This window comes from Pseudophryne corroboree, unplaced genomic scaffold (genome assembly GCF_028390025.1).
Source record: "Pseudophryne corroboree isolate aPseCor3 unplaced genomic scaffold, aPseCor3.hap2 scaffold_497, whole genome shotgun sequence".
Classification (NCBI taxonomy): domain Eukaryota; kingdom Metazoa; phylum Chordata; class Amphibia; order Anura; family Myobatrachidae; genus Pseudophryne; species Pseudophryne corroboree.
In genome coordinates, this window is record NW_026970103.1 from 192063 (window position 1) to 205336 (window position 13274).

Here is a 13274-nt window from a genome sequence, read left to right on the forward strand (position 1 = left end):
GTGCCGCCGCTCACCTTGTCAGCAATCGGCGTACGAGGTTACTTCCAGAAAATGTGGAGAAGATGATGTTCATTAAAATGAATTATAATCAATTGCTCCGTGGAGACAATGACCAGCAGCAATTGCCTCTACAAAGTACACAGGGAGCTGAGATGGTAGATTCCAGTGGGGACAAATTGATAATCTGTGAGGAGGGGGATGTACACGGTGATGAATCGGAGGATGATGATGAGGTGGACATCTTGCCTCTGTAGAGCCAGTTTGTGCAAGGAGAGATTAATTGCTTCTTTTTTGGTGGGGGTCCAAACCAACCCGTCATTTCAGTCACAGTTGTGTGGCAGACCCTGTCACTGAAATTATGGGTTGGTTAAAGTGTGCATGTCCTGTTTATACAACATAAGGGTGGGTGGGAGTGCCCAAGGACAATTCCATCTTGCACCTCTTTTTTCTTTCATTTTTCTTTGCGTCATGTGCTGTTTGGGGAGTGTTTTTTGGAAGGGCCATCCTGCGTGACACTGCAGTGCCACTCCTAGATGGGCCAGGTGTTTGTGTCGGCCACTTGGGTCGCTGAGCTTAGTCACACAGCTACCTAATTGCGCCTCTTTTTTTCTTTGCGTCATGTGCTGTTTGGGGAGTGTTTTTTGGAAGGGCCATCCTGCGTGACACTGCAGTGACACTCCTAGATGGGCCAGGTGTTTGTGTCGGCCACTTGGGTCGCTGAGCTTAGTCACACAGCTACCTCATTGCGCCTCTTTTTTTCTTTGCGTCATGTGCTGTTTGGGGAGTGTTTTTTGGAAGGGCCATCCTGCGTGACACTGCAGTGTCACTCCTAGATGGGCCAGGTGTTTGTGTCGGCCACTTGGGTCGCTGAGCTTAGTCACACAGCTACCTCATTGCGCCTCTTTTTTTCTTTGCGTCATGTGCTCTTTGGGGAGTGTTTTTGGAAGGGCCATCCTGCGTGACACTGCAGTGCCACTCCTAGATGGGCCAGGTGTTTGTGTCGGCCACTTGGGTCGCTGAGCTTAGTCACACAGCTACCTCATTGCGCCTCTTTTTTTCTTTGCGTCATGTGCTGTTTGGGGAGTGTTTTTTGGAAGGGCCATCCTGCGTGACACTGCAGTGCCACTCCTAGATGGGCCAGGTGTTTGTGTCGGCCACTTGGGTCGCTGAGCTTAGTCACACAGCTACCTCATTGCGCCTCTTTTTTTCTTTGCGTCATGTGCTGTTTGGGGAGTGTTTTTTGGAAGTGCTATCCTGCGTGACACTGCAGTGCCACTCCTAGATGGGCCAGGTGTTTGTGTCGGCCACTTGGGTCGCTGAGCTTAGTCATCCAGCGACCTCGGTGCAAATTTTAGGACTAAAAATAATATTGTGAGGTGTAAGGTGTTAAGAATAGACTGAAAATGAGTGGAAATTATGGTTATTGAGGTTAATAATACTTTGGGATCAAAATGACTCCCAAATTCTATGAACAAGGGAAAATGTCATCATCCCGCTGTCGGATTCTCGCGAGATTCGGATTCCATATAAAGAGCTGCGCGTTGCCGCCATTTTTACTCGTGCATTGAAGAGAGAGCGGAGAGGACGTGGCTATGTTCTCTCAGTGGAAATCTCAATATCAGTGCTCAGTATCAGTGGATACTTATTGCTGCTCAGTAATACTAGTAGTGTGTCTCTCCTGCTCAGTGTCAGTTCTCAGTAGTATCCTCATCAGTGCTCAGTATCACTGCTCATTGTCTTGTGCTGCATTGTTGTGCTCAGCATACTACAGTACATTACTAATAGTCCAGTGCTGCATCTTGCTGCTCAGTGTCAGTTCTAGTATCCTCATCAGTGCTCACTATCACTGCTCATTGCATTGTGGTGTTCTGTATACTACAGTAACATAGTAATATAGTAACATATAGTAACATAGTTTTTGAGGTTGAATAGAGGCAAATTGCCCATCGTGTTCAACCTGTTTTAAGTTGTGATGATTCTACATACTTGCTTAATAATGTATTATGACTAGTTAGCTACTACAACTCATGTTACCCCCGGATTAACCATGTTGATATTTTAAGTATTATAAACTTGGATAGCTTTTTCATTCAGAAATGTATCCATTCCTTTTTTAAATCCAATTACAGAGTCCGCCATTACCACCTTCCCTGGCAGGGAATTCCACATCCTGATTGCCCTAACAGTGAAGATCATAGTATCTAACCTGGCAGGTAAGTAGGAGTTGGGCCAGAGCTGTGGAGGATTGCTGCTCGGGCACCCCCTGTGAAGTGAAGGAGATCCAACTGAGGCAGCACAAGGGAACTCTCGAAAGAAGAACAAGGCTAGAGGAAGATCTGAGACAAAGAAATCTGACTTTTACCAGAGCTGACCAGAGGAAAGCACAAACACAGTCCCCCACTACCACAAATAATGCAGTCGAGTTTCCCACATTTTGGAAATCACAGGGGTCAGCATACCCAGAATGCAATGAATGAACCTCACCCTGGGAGAACAATCTTCATGACCATGGTATCGCCTATGCAAAATAAGTATGATTTGGGATAGGGCTGGGGAGGGCCGCTGCTCAAGCACATCTCTGTCAAGTATAGGAGATTCAACTGAGGCAGCACAAGGGAACTCTCATCTGGGGACAACAACTGCAGGGAGAACACATATTTTCAGATGAACATGGGAGGGCAGAAGGCTGCCTAATACTGAAGCACCCCCAAACAACAAACCAAATGCAACAACTAGTACAAGCATTCCTGGGGGAAGTTCTGCAGAAGACGGATTTGCATACGGTGATGTCATCCAAGCAGTGGGCCAAAGTTGGCTGGAACCCTCATCTGCATATGAAAAGAGAAAAGGGGCATGCAGGGCATGGCGGCCTTTTGCGGCGCTTGGATGACCCTTAGTTCGCATTAAACACCCCCACCCTCCTTCGGTGTGGGGCTCATGTTGACAATGCCCCAGCCCCTGAAGCATTCAAGCTGATTTCTTACAGCAGCTTGGCACTGTAACAGCTCCAGAGCTGCTCTGTAAGGCAAGTAAAAGGGTGTGTAGTTTGCATTGTGCATTGGAAGGCACAAAGTAAGCAGACAGGAGGAGAAGTCAGGATAGTGCACAAGGGTATAAAAGGGAGGGGCTCAAGAAAAAAGAAGTGGAAACAGACAGCAAACTAGGCTGGAGAGAGACCTGAGACAAAGAGATGTGAATTATATGAGAGCCGACCAGGGGAAACACAAATTATGCAGTCAAGTTTCCCACATTTGGGGAAATCGCAGGGGCAGCACACCCAGAGTGCAATGGGTGAGCCTTGCCCTGGAAGAAGCACCTTCATGATCATAGTATCTCACCTGGCAGGTAAGTAGGAGTTGGGCTTGAGCTGGGGAGGGTCGCTGCTCGGGCACCGCCCTGTCAACTGAAGGAGATCCAACTGAACAGCACAAGGGAACTCTCGAAAGAAGAACAAGGCTAGAGGAAGATCTGAAACAAAAAGAAATCTGACTTTTACCAGAGCTGACCAGAGGAAAACACAAACACAGTCCCCCACTACCACAAATAATGCAGTCGAGTTACCCACATTTGGGGAAATCACAGGGGTCAGCATACCCAAAATGCAATGAATGAACCTCACCCTGGGAGAACAATCTTCATGACCATGGTATCTCCTATGCAAAATAAGTATGATTTGGGATAGGGCTGGGGAGGGCCGCTGCTCAGGCACATCTCTGTCAAGTAAAGGAGATTCAACTGAGGCAGCACAAGGGAACTCTCATCTGGGGACAACAACTGCAGGGAGAACACATATTTTCAGATGAACATGGGAGGGCAGAAGGCTGCCTAATACTGAAGCACCCCCAAACAACAAACCAAATGCAACAACTAGTGCAAGCATTCCGGGGGGAAGGCCTGCAGCAGATGGATTTGCATATGGTGATGTCATCCAAGCAGTGGGTCAAAGTTGGCTTCAATCCTCATCTGCATATGAAAAGAGAAAAGGGGCGTGCAGGGCATGGCGGCCTTTTGCGGCGCTTGGATGACCCCTAGTTCGCATTAAACACCTCCACCCTCCTTTGGTGTGGGGCTCATGTTGACAATGCCCCAGCCTCTGAAGCATTCAAGCTTATTTCTTACAGCAGCTTGGCACTGAAACAGCTCCAGAGCTGCTCTGTAAGGCAAGTAAAAGGGTGTGGGCCCTGCAGCACTACCTGTAGTTTGCATTGTGCATTGGAAGGCACAAAGTAAGCAGACAGGAGGAGAAGTCAGGATAGTGCACAAGGGTATAAAAGGGAGGGGCTCAAGAAAAAAGAAGTGGAAACAGACAGCAAACTAGGCTGGAGAGAGACCTGAGACAAAGAGATCTGAATTATACGAGAGCTGACCAGGGGAAACACAAATTCTGCAGTCAAGTTTCCCACATTTGGGGAAATCGCAGGGGCAGCACACCCAGAGTACAATGGGTGAGCCTTGCCCTGGGAGAAGCACCTTCATGATCATAGTATCTCACCTGGCAGGTAAGTAGGAGTTGGGCTAGAGCTGGGGAGGGTCGCTGCTCGGGCACCCCCTGTCAAGTGAAGGAGATCCAACTGAGGCAGCACAAGGGAACTCTCGAAAGAAGAACAAGGCTAGAGGAAGATCTGAGACAAAGAAATCTGACTTTTACCAGAGCTGACCAGAGGAAAACACAAACACAGTCCCCCACTACAACAAATAATGCAGTCGAGTTTCCCACATTTGGGGAAATCACAGGGGTCAGCATACCCAGAATGCAATGAATGAACCTCACCCTGGGAGAACAATCTTCATGACCATGGTATCTCCTATGCAAAATAAGTATGATTTGGGATAGGGCTGGGGAGGGCCGCTGCTCAGGCACATCTCTGTCAAGTAAAGGAGATTCAACTGAGGCAGCACAAGGGAACTCTCATCTGGGGACAACAACTGCAGGGAGAACACATATTTTCAGATGAACATGGGAGGGCAGAAGGCTGCCTAATACTGAAGCACCCCCAAACAACAAACCAAATGCAACAACTAGTAAAAGCATTCCTGGGAGAAGGTCTGCAGAAGACGGATTTGCATACGGTGATGTCATCCAAGCAGCGGGCCAAAGTTGGCTGGAACCCTCATCTGCATATGAAAAGAGAAAAGGGTTATGCAGGGCATGGCGGCCTTTTGCGGTGCTTGGATGACCCCTAGTTCGCATTAAACACCTCCATTCTCCTTCGGTGTGGGGCTCATGTTGGCTATGCCCCAGCCCCTGAAGTATTCAAGCTGATTTCTTGCAGCAGCTGGGCACTGTAACAGCTCCAGAGCTGCTCTGTAAGGCAAGTAAAAGGGTGTGGGCCCTGCAGCACTACCTGTAGTTCGCATTGTGCGTTGGAAGGCACAAAGTAAGCAGACAGGAGAAGTCAGGAGAGTGCACAAGGGCATAGAAGGCAGGGGCTCAAGAAAAGAGAAGTGGAAACAGACAGCAAACTAGGCTGGAGAGAGACCTGAGACAAAGAGATCTGAATTATACGAGTAGCCAACTAGAGGAAACACAAATTATGCAGTCAAGTGTCCCACATTTGGGGAAATCGTAGGAGCAGCACACCCAGAGTGCAATGGGTGAGCCTTGCCCTGGGAGAAGCACCTTCCTGATCATAGTATCTCACCTGGCAGGTAAGTAGGAGTTGGGCTAGAGCTGGGGAGGGTCGCTGCTCGGGCACCCCCCTGTCAAGTGAAGGAGATCCAACAGAGGCAGCACAAGGAAACTCTCGAAAAAAGAACAAGGCTAGAGGAAGATCTGAGACAAAGAAATCTGTATTTTACCAGAGCTGACCAGAGGAAAGCACAAACACAGTCCCCCACTACCACAAATAATGCAGTCGAGTTTCCCAATTTGGGGAAATCACAGGGGTCAGCATACCCAGAATGCAATGAATGAACCTCACCCTGGGAGAACAATCTTCATGACCATGGTATCTCCTATGCAAAATAAGTATGATTTGGGATAGGGCTGGGGAGGGCCGCTGCTCAGGCACATCTCTGTCAAGTAAAGGAGATTCAACTGAGGTAGCACAAGGGAACTCTCATCTGGGGACAACAACTGCAGGGAGAACACATATTTTCAGATGAACATGGGAGGGCAGAAGGCTGCCTAATACTGAAGCACCCCCAAACAACAAACCAAATGTAACAACTAGTGCAAGCAACAAAATTTTAAAGCCTCCTGTTAGTGCTTCATCTACACGTTATAGCCCTGAATTTTCCAATGCCTATCTCTTTGCAAAAGAGAGATATCGGCAAGGAAAAACTGTATTGTACCTTTGCATTTTTCTCCCAAACAAAAGACACTAGAATGAAAATTTTAAAGCCTCCTGTTAGTGCTTCATCTACACGTTATAGCCCTGAATTTTCCAATGCCTATCTCTTTGCAAAAGAGAGATATCGGCAAGGAAAAGCTGTATTGTACCTTTGCATTTTTCTCCCAAACGAAGGACACTAGAATGAAAATTTAAAAGCCTCCTGTTTAGTGCTTCATCTACACGGTATAGCCCTGAATTTTCCAATGCCTAGCTCTTTGCAAAAGAGAGATATTGGCAAGGAAAAGCTGTATTGTACCTTTGCATTTTTCTCCCAAACGAAGGACACTAGAATGAAAATTTTAAAGCCTCCTGTTAGTGCTTCATCTACACGTTATAGCCCTGAATTTTCCAATGCCTATCTCTTTGCAAAAGAGAGATATCGGCAAGGAAAAACTGTATTGTACCTTTGCATTTTTCTCCCAAACGAAAGACACTAGAATGAAAATTTTAAAGCCTCCTGTTAGTGCTTCATCTACACGTTATAGCCCTGAATTTTCCAATGCCTAGCTCTTTGCAAAAGAGAGATATTGGCAAGGAAAAGCTGTATTGTACCTTTGCATTTTTCTCCCAAACTAAAGACACTAGAATGAAAATTTTAAAGCCTACTGTTAGTGCTTCATCTACACGTTATAGCCCTGAATTTTCCAATGCCTAGCTCTTTGCAAAAGAGAGATATCGGCAAGGAAAAGCTGTATTGTACCTTTGCATTTTTCTCCCAAACGAAAGACACTAGAATGAAAATTTTAAAGCCTCCTGTTAGTGCTTCATCTACACGTTATAGCCCTGAATTTTCCAATGCCTATTTCTTTGCAAAAGAGAGATATCGGCAAGGAAAAGCTTTATTGTACCTTTGCATTTTTCTCCCAAACGAAGGACACTAGAATGAAAATTTTAAAGCCTCCTATTAGTGCTTCATCTACACGTTATAGCCCTGAATTTTCCAATGCCTATTTCTTTGCAAAAGAGAGATATCGGCAAGGAAAAGCTGTATTGTACCTTTGCATTTTTCTCCCAAACGAAGGACACTAGAATGAAAATTTTAAAGCCTCCTGTTAGTGCTTCATCTACACGTTATAGCCCAGAATTTTCCAATGCCTATCTCTTTGCAAAAGAGAGATATCGGCAAGGAAAAGCTGTATTGTACCTTTGCATTTTTCTCCCAAACGAAAGACACTAGAATGAAAATTTTAAAGCCTCTTGTTAGTGCTTCATCTACACGTTATAGCCCTGAATTTTCCAATGCCTATCTCTTTGCAAAAGAGAGATATCGGCAAGGAAAAGCTGTATTGTACCTTTGCATTTTTCTACCAAACGAAGGACACTAGAATGAAAATTTAAAAGCCTCCTGTTAGTGCTTCATCTACACGGTATAGCCCTGAATTTTCCAATGCCTAGCTCTTTGCAAAAGAGAGATATTGGCAAGGAAAAGCTGTATTGTACCTTTGCATTTTTCTCCCAAACGAAGGACACTAGAATGAAAATTTTAAAGCCTCCTGTTAGTGCTTCATCTACACGTTATAGCCCTGCATTTCCCAATGCCTATCTCTTTGCAAAAGAGAGATATCGGCAAGGAAAAGCAGCATTGTACCTTTGCATTTTTCTCCCAAACGAAAGACACTAGAATGAAAATTGTAAAGCCTCCTGTTAGTGCTTCATCTACACGTTATAGCCCTGCATTTTCCAATGCCTAGCTCTTTGCAAAAGAGAGATATTGGCAAGGAAAAGCTGTATTGTACCTTTGCATTTTTCTCCCAAACGAAAGACACTAGAATGAAAATTTTAAAGCCTCCTGTTAGTGCTTCATCTACACGTTATAGCCCTGAATTTTCCAATGCTTATCTCTTTGCAAAAGAGAGATATCGGCAAGGAAAAGCAGCATTGTACTTTTGCATTTTTCTCCCAAACCAAAGACACTAGAATGAAAATTTTAAAGCCTCCTGTTAGTGCTTCATCTACACGTTATAGCCCTGAATTTTCCAATGCCTAGCTCTTTGCAAAAGAGAGATATTGGCAAGGAAAAGCTGTATTGTACCTTTGCATTTTTCTCCCAAACGAAGGACACTAGAATGAAAATTTTAAAGCCTCCTATTAGTGCTTCATCTACACGTTATAGCCCTGAATTTTCCAATGCCTATCTCTTTGCAAAAGAGAGATATCGGCAAGGAAAAGCTGTATTGTACCTTTGCAGTTTTCTCCCAAACGAAAGACACTAGAATGAAAATTTTAAAGCCTCCTGTTAGTGCTTCATCTACACGTTATAGCCCTGAATTTTCCAATGCCTATCTCTTTGCAAAAGAGAGATATCGGCAAGGAAAAACTGTATTGTACCTTTGCATTTTTCTCCCAAACGAAAGACACTAGAATGAAAATTTTAAAGCCTCCTGTTAGTGCTTCATCTACACGTTATAGCCCTGAATTTTCCAATGCTTATCTCTTTGCAAAAGAGAGATATCGGCAAGGAAAAGCAGCATTGTACTTTTGCATTTTTCTCCCAAACGAAAGACACTAGAATGAAAATTTTAAAGCCTCCTGTTAGTGCTTCATCTACACGTTATAGCCCTGAATTTTCCAATGCCTAGCTCTTTGCAAAAGAAAGATATTGGCAAGGAAAAGCTGTATTGTACCTTTGCATTTTTCTCCCAAACGAAGGACACTAGATTGAAAATTTTAAAGCCTCCTATTAGTGCTTCATCTACACGTTATAGCCCTGAATTTTCCAATGCCTAGCTCTTTGCAAAAGAGAGATATCGGCAAGGAAAAGCTGTATTGTACCTTTGCAGTTTTCTCCCAAACGAAAGACACTAGAATGAAAATTTTAAAGCCTCCTGTTAGTGCTTCATCTACACGTTATAGCCCTGAATTTTCCAATGCCTATCTCTTTGCAAAAGAGAGATATCGGCAAGGAAAAACTGTATTGTACCTTTGCATTTTTCTCCCAAACAAAAGACACTAGAATGAAAATTTTAAAGCCTCCTGTTAGTGCTTCATCTACACGTTATAGCCCTGAATTTTCCAATGCCTATCTCTTTGCATAAGAGAGATATCGGCAAGGAAAAGCTGTATTGTACCTTTGCATTTTTCTCCCAAACGAAGGACACTAGAATGAAAATTTAAAAGCCTCCTGTTTAGTGCTTCATCTACACGGTATAGCCCTGAATTTTCCAATGCCTAGCTCTTTGCAAAAGAGAGATATCGGCAAGGAAAAGCTGTATTGTACCTTTGCATTTTTCTCCCAAACGAAGGACACTAGAATGAAAATGTTAAAGCCTCCTGTTAGTGCTTCATCTACACGTTATAGCCCTGAATTTTCCAATGCCTATCTCTTTGCAAAAGAGAGATATCGGCAAGGAAAAACTGTATTGTACCTTTGCATTTTTCTCCCAAACGAAAGACACTAGAATGAAAATTTTAAAGCCTCCTGTTAGTGCTTCATCTACACGTTATAGCCCTGAATTTTCCAATGCCTAGCTCTTTGCAAAAGAGAGATATTGGCAAGGAAAAGCTGTATTGTACCTTTGCATTTTTCTCCCAAACTAAAGACACTAGAATGAAAATTTTAAAGCCTACTGTTAGTGCTTCATCTACACGTTATAGCCCTGAATTTTCCAATGCCTAGCTCTTTGCAAAAGAGAGATATCGGCAAGGAAAAGCTGTATTGTACCTTTGCATTTTTCTCCCAAACGAAAGACACTAGAATGAAAATTTTAAAGCCTCCTGTTAGTGCTTCATCTACACGTTATAGCCCTGAATTTTCCAATGCCTATTTCTTTGCAAAAGAGAGATATCGGCAAGGAAAAGCTTTATTGTACCTTTGCATTTTTCTCCCAAACGAAGGACACTAGAATGAAAATTTTAAAGCCTCCTATTAGTGCTTCATCTACACGTTATAGCCCTGAATTTTCCAATGCCTATTTCTTTGCAAAAGAGAGATATCGGCAAGGAAAAGCTGTATTGTACCTTTGCATTTTTCTCCCAAACGAAGGACACTAGAATGAAAATTTTAAAGCCTCCTGTTAGTGCTTCATCTACACGTTATAGCCCAGAATTTTCCAATGCCTATCTCTTTGCAAAAGAGAGATATCGGCAAGGAAAAGCTGTATTGTACCTTTGCATTTTTCTCCCAAACGAAAGACACTAGAATGAAAATTTTAAAGCCTCCTGTTAGTGCTTCATCTACACGTTATAGCCCTGAATTTTCCAATGCCTATCTCTTTGCAAAAGAGAGATATCGGCAAGGAAAAGCTGTATTGTACCTTTGCATTTTTCTACCAAACGAAGGACACTAGAATGAAAATTTAAAAGCCTCCTGTTAGTGCTTCATCTACACGGTATAGCCCTGAATTTTCCAATGCCTAGCTCTTTGCAAAAGAGAGATATTGGCAAGGAAAAGCTGTATTGTACTTTTGCATTTTTCTCCCAAACGAAGGACACTAGAATGAAAATTTTAAAGCCTCCTGTTAGTGCTTCATCTACACGTTATAGCCCTGCATTTTCCAATGCCTATCTCTTTGCAAAAGAGAGATATCGGCAAGGAAAAGCAGCATAGTACCTTTGCATTTTTCTCCCAAACGAAAGACACTAGAATGAAAATTGTAAGCCTCCTGTTAGTGCTTCATCTACACGTTATAGCCCTGCATTTTCCAATGCCTAGCTCTTTGCAAAAGAGAGATATTGGCAAGGAAAAGCTGTATTGTACCTTTGCATTTTTCTCCCAAACGAAAGACACTAGAATAAAAATTTTAAAGCCTCCTGTTAGTGCTTCATCTACACGTTATAGCCCTGAATTTTCCAATGCCTATCTCTTTGCATAAGAGAGATATCGGCAAGGAAAAGCTGTATTGTACCTTTGCATTTTTCTCCCAAACGAAGGACACTAGAATGAAAATTTAAAAGCCTCCTGTTTAGTGCTTCATCTACACGGTATAGCCCTGAATTTTCCAATGCCTAGCTCTTTGCAAAAGAGAGATATCGGCAAGGAAAAGCTGTATTGTACCTTTGCATTTTTCTCCCAAACGAAGGACACTAGAATGAAAATTTTAAAGCCTCCTGTTAGTGCTTCATCTACACGTTATAGCCCTGAATTTTCCAATGCCTATCTCTTTGCAAAAGAGAGATATCGGCAAGGAAAAACTGTATTGTACCTTTGCATTTTTCTCCCAAACGAAAGACACTAGAATGAAAATTTTAAAGCCTCCTGTTAGTGCTTCATCTACACGTTATAGCCCTGAATTTTCCAATGCCTAGCTCTTTGCAAAAGAGAGATATTGGCAAGGAAAAGCTGTATTGTACCTTTGCATTTTTCTCCCAAACTAAAGACACTAGAATGAAAATTTTAAAGCCTACTGTTAGTGCTTCATCTACACGTTATAGCCCTGAATTTTCCAATGCCTAGCTCTTTGCAAAAGAGAGATATCGGCAAGGAAAAGCTGTATTGTACCTTTGCATTTTTCTCCCAAACGAAAGACACTAGAATGAAAATTTTAAAGCCTCCTGTTAGTGCTTCATCTACACGTTATAGCCCTGAATTTTCCAATGCCTATTTCTTTGCAAAAGAGAGATATCGGCAAGGAAAAGCTTTATTGTACCTTTGCATTTTTCTCCCAAACGAAGGACACTAGAATGAAAATTTTAAAGCCTCCTATTAGTGCTTCATCTACACGTTATAGCCCTGAATTTTCCAATGCCTATTTCTTTGCAAAAGAGAGATATCGGCAAGGAAAAGCTGTATTGTACCTTTGCATTTTTCTCCCAAACGAAGGACACTAGAATGAAAATTTTAAAGCCTCCTGTTAGTGCTTCATCTACACGTTATAGCCCAGAATTTTCCAATGCCTATCTCTTTGCAAAAGAGAGATATCGGCAAGGAAAAGCTGTATTGTACCTTTGCATTTTTCTCCCAAACGAAAGACACTAGAATGAAAATTTTAAAGCCTCCTGTTAGTGCTTCATCTACACGTTATAGCCCTGAATTTTCCAATGCCTATCTCTTTGCAAAAGAGAGATATCGGCAAGGAAAAGCTGTATTGTACCTTTGCATTTTTCTACCAAACGAAGGACACTAGAATGAAAATTTAAAAGCCTCCTGTTAGTGCTTCATCTACACGGTATAGCCCTGAATTTTCCAATGCCTAGCTCTTTGCAAAAGAGAGATATTGGCAAGGAAAAGCTGTATTGTACTTTTGCATTTTTCTCCCAAACGAAGGACACTAGAATGAAAATTTTAAAGCCTCCTGTTAGTGCTTCATCTACACGTTATAGCCCTGCATTTTCCAATGCCTATCTCTTTGCAAAAGAGAGATATCGGCAAGGAAAAGCAGCATAGTACCTTTGCATTTTTCTCCCAAACGAAAGACACTAGAATGAAAATTGTAAGCCTCCTGTTAGTGCTTCATCTACACGTTATAGCCCTGCATTTTCCAATGCCTAGCTCTTTGCAAAAGAGAGATATTGGCAAGGAAAAGCTGTATTGTACCTTTGCATTTTTCTCCCAAACGAAAGACACTAGAATAAAAATTTTAAAGCCTCCTGTTAGTGCTTCATCTACACGTTATAGCCCTGAATTTTCCAATGCTTATCTCTTTGCAAAAGAGAGATATCGGCAAGGAAAAGCAGCATTGTACTTTTGCATTTTTTTCCCAAACGAAAGACACTAGAATGAAAATTTTAAAGCCTCCTGTTAGTGCTTCATCTACACGTTATAGCCCTGAATTTTCCAATGCCTATCTCTTTGCAAAAGAGAGATATTGGCAAGGAAAAGCTGTATTGTACCTTTGCATTTTTCTCCCAAACGAAGGACACTAGAATGAAAATTTTAAAGCCTCCTATTAGTGCTTCATCTACACGTTATAGCCCTGAATTTTCCAATGCCTATTTCTTTGCAAAAGAGAGATATCGGCAAGGAAAAGCTGTATTGTACCTTTGCATTTTTCTCCCAAACGA

At 42.8% G+C, this 13274-nt stretch overlaps 5 non-coding genes and 2 pseudogenes across 5 annotated transcripts; all 7 read right to left on the reverse strand.

Moving 5' to 3' along the window:
- Positions 1 to 2372: 2372 nt before the first annotated feature.
- Positions 2373 to 2535, reverse strand: LOC135030198 (U1 spliceosomal RNA). The gene has a single exon (XR_010226245.1). It is a non-coding gene; the product is annotated as a U1 spliceosomal RNA (small nuclear RNA).
- Positions 2536 to 3211: 676 nt separating this feature from the next.
- LOC135030273 (U1 spliceosomal RNA) lies at positions 3212 to 3353 on the reverse strand (annotated as a pseudogene).
- Positions 3354 to 3506: 153 nt separating this feature from the next.
- LOC135030168 (U1 spliceosomal RNA) lies at positions 3507 to 3670 on the reverse strand. Its single transcript, XR_010226218.1, has one exon. It is a non-coding gene; the product is annotated as a U1 spliceosomal RNA (small nuclear RNA).
- A 674-nt stretch (positions 3671 to 4344) lies between these two features.
- Positions 4345 to 4507, reverse strand: LOC135030282 (U1 spliceosomal RNA). Its single transcript, XR_010226315.1, has one exon. It is a non-coding gene; the product is annotated as a U1 spliceosomal RNA (small nuclear RNA).
- A 151-nt stretch (positions 4508 to 4658) lies between these two features.
- On the reverse strand, positions 4659 to 4822 carry LOC135030171 (U1 spliceosomal RNA). The gene has a single exon (XR_010226221.1). It is a non-coding gene; the product is annotated as a U1 spliceosomal RNA (small nuclear RNA).
- Positions 4823 to 5505: 683 nt separating this feature from the next.
- Positions 5506 to 5657, reverse strand: LOC135030263 (U1 spliceosomal RNA; annotated as a pseudogene).
- Positions 5658 to 5809: 152 nt separating this feature from the next.
- Positions 5810 to 5972, reverse strand: LOC135030319 (U1 spliceosomal RNA). The gene has a single exon (XR_010226344.1). It is a non-coding gene; the product is annotated as a U1 spliceosomal RNA (small nuclear RNA).
- Between the last annotated feature and the right edge of the window lie 7302 nt (positions 5973 to 13274).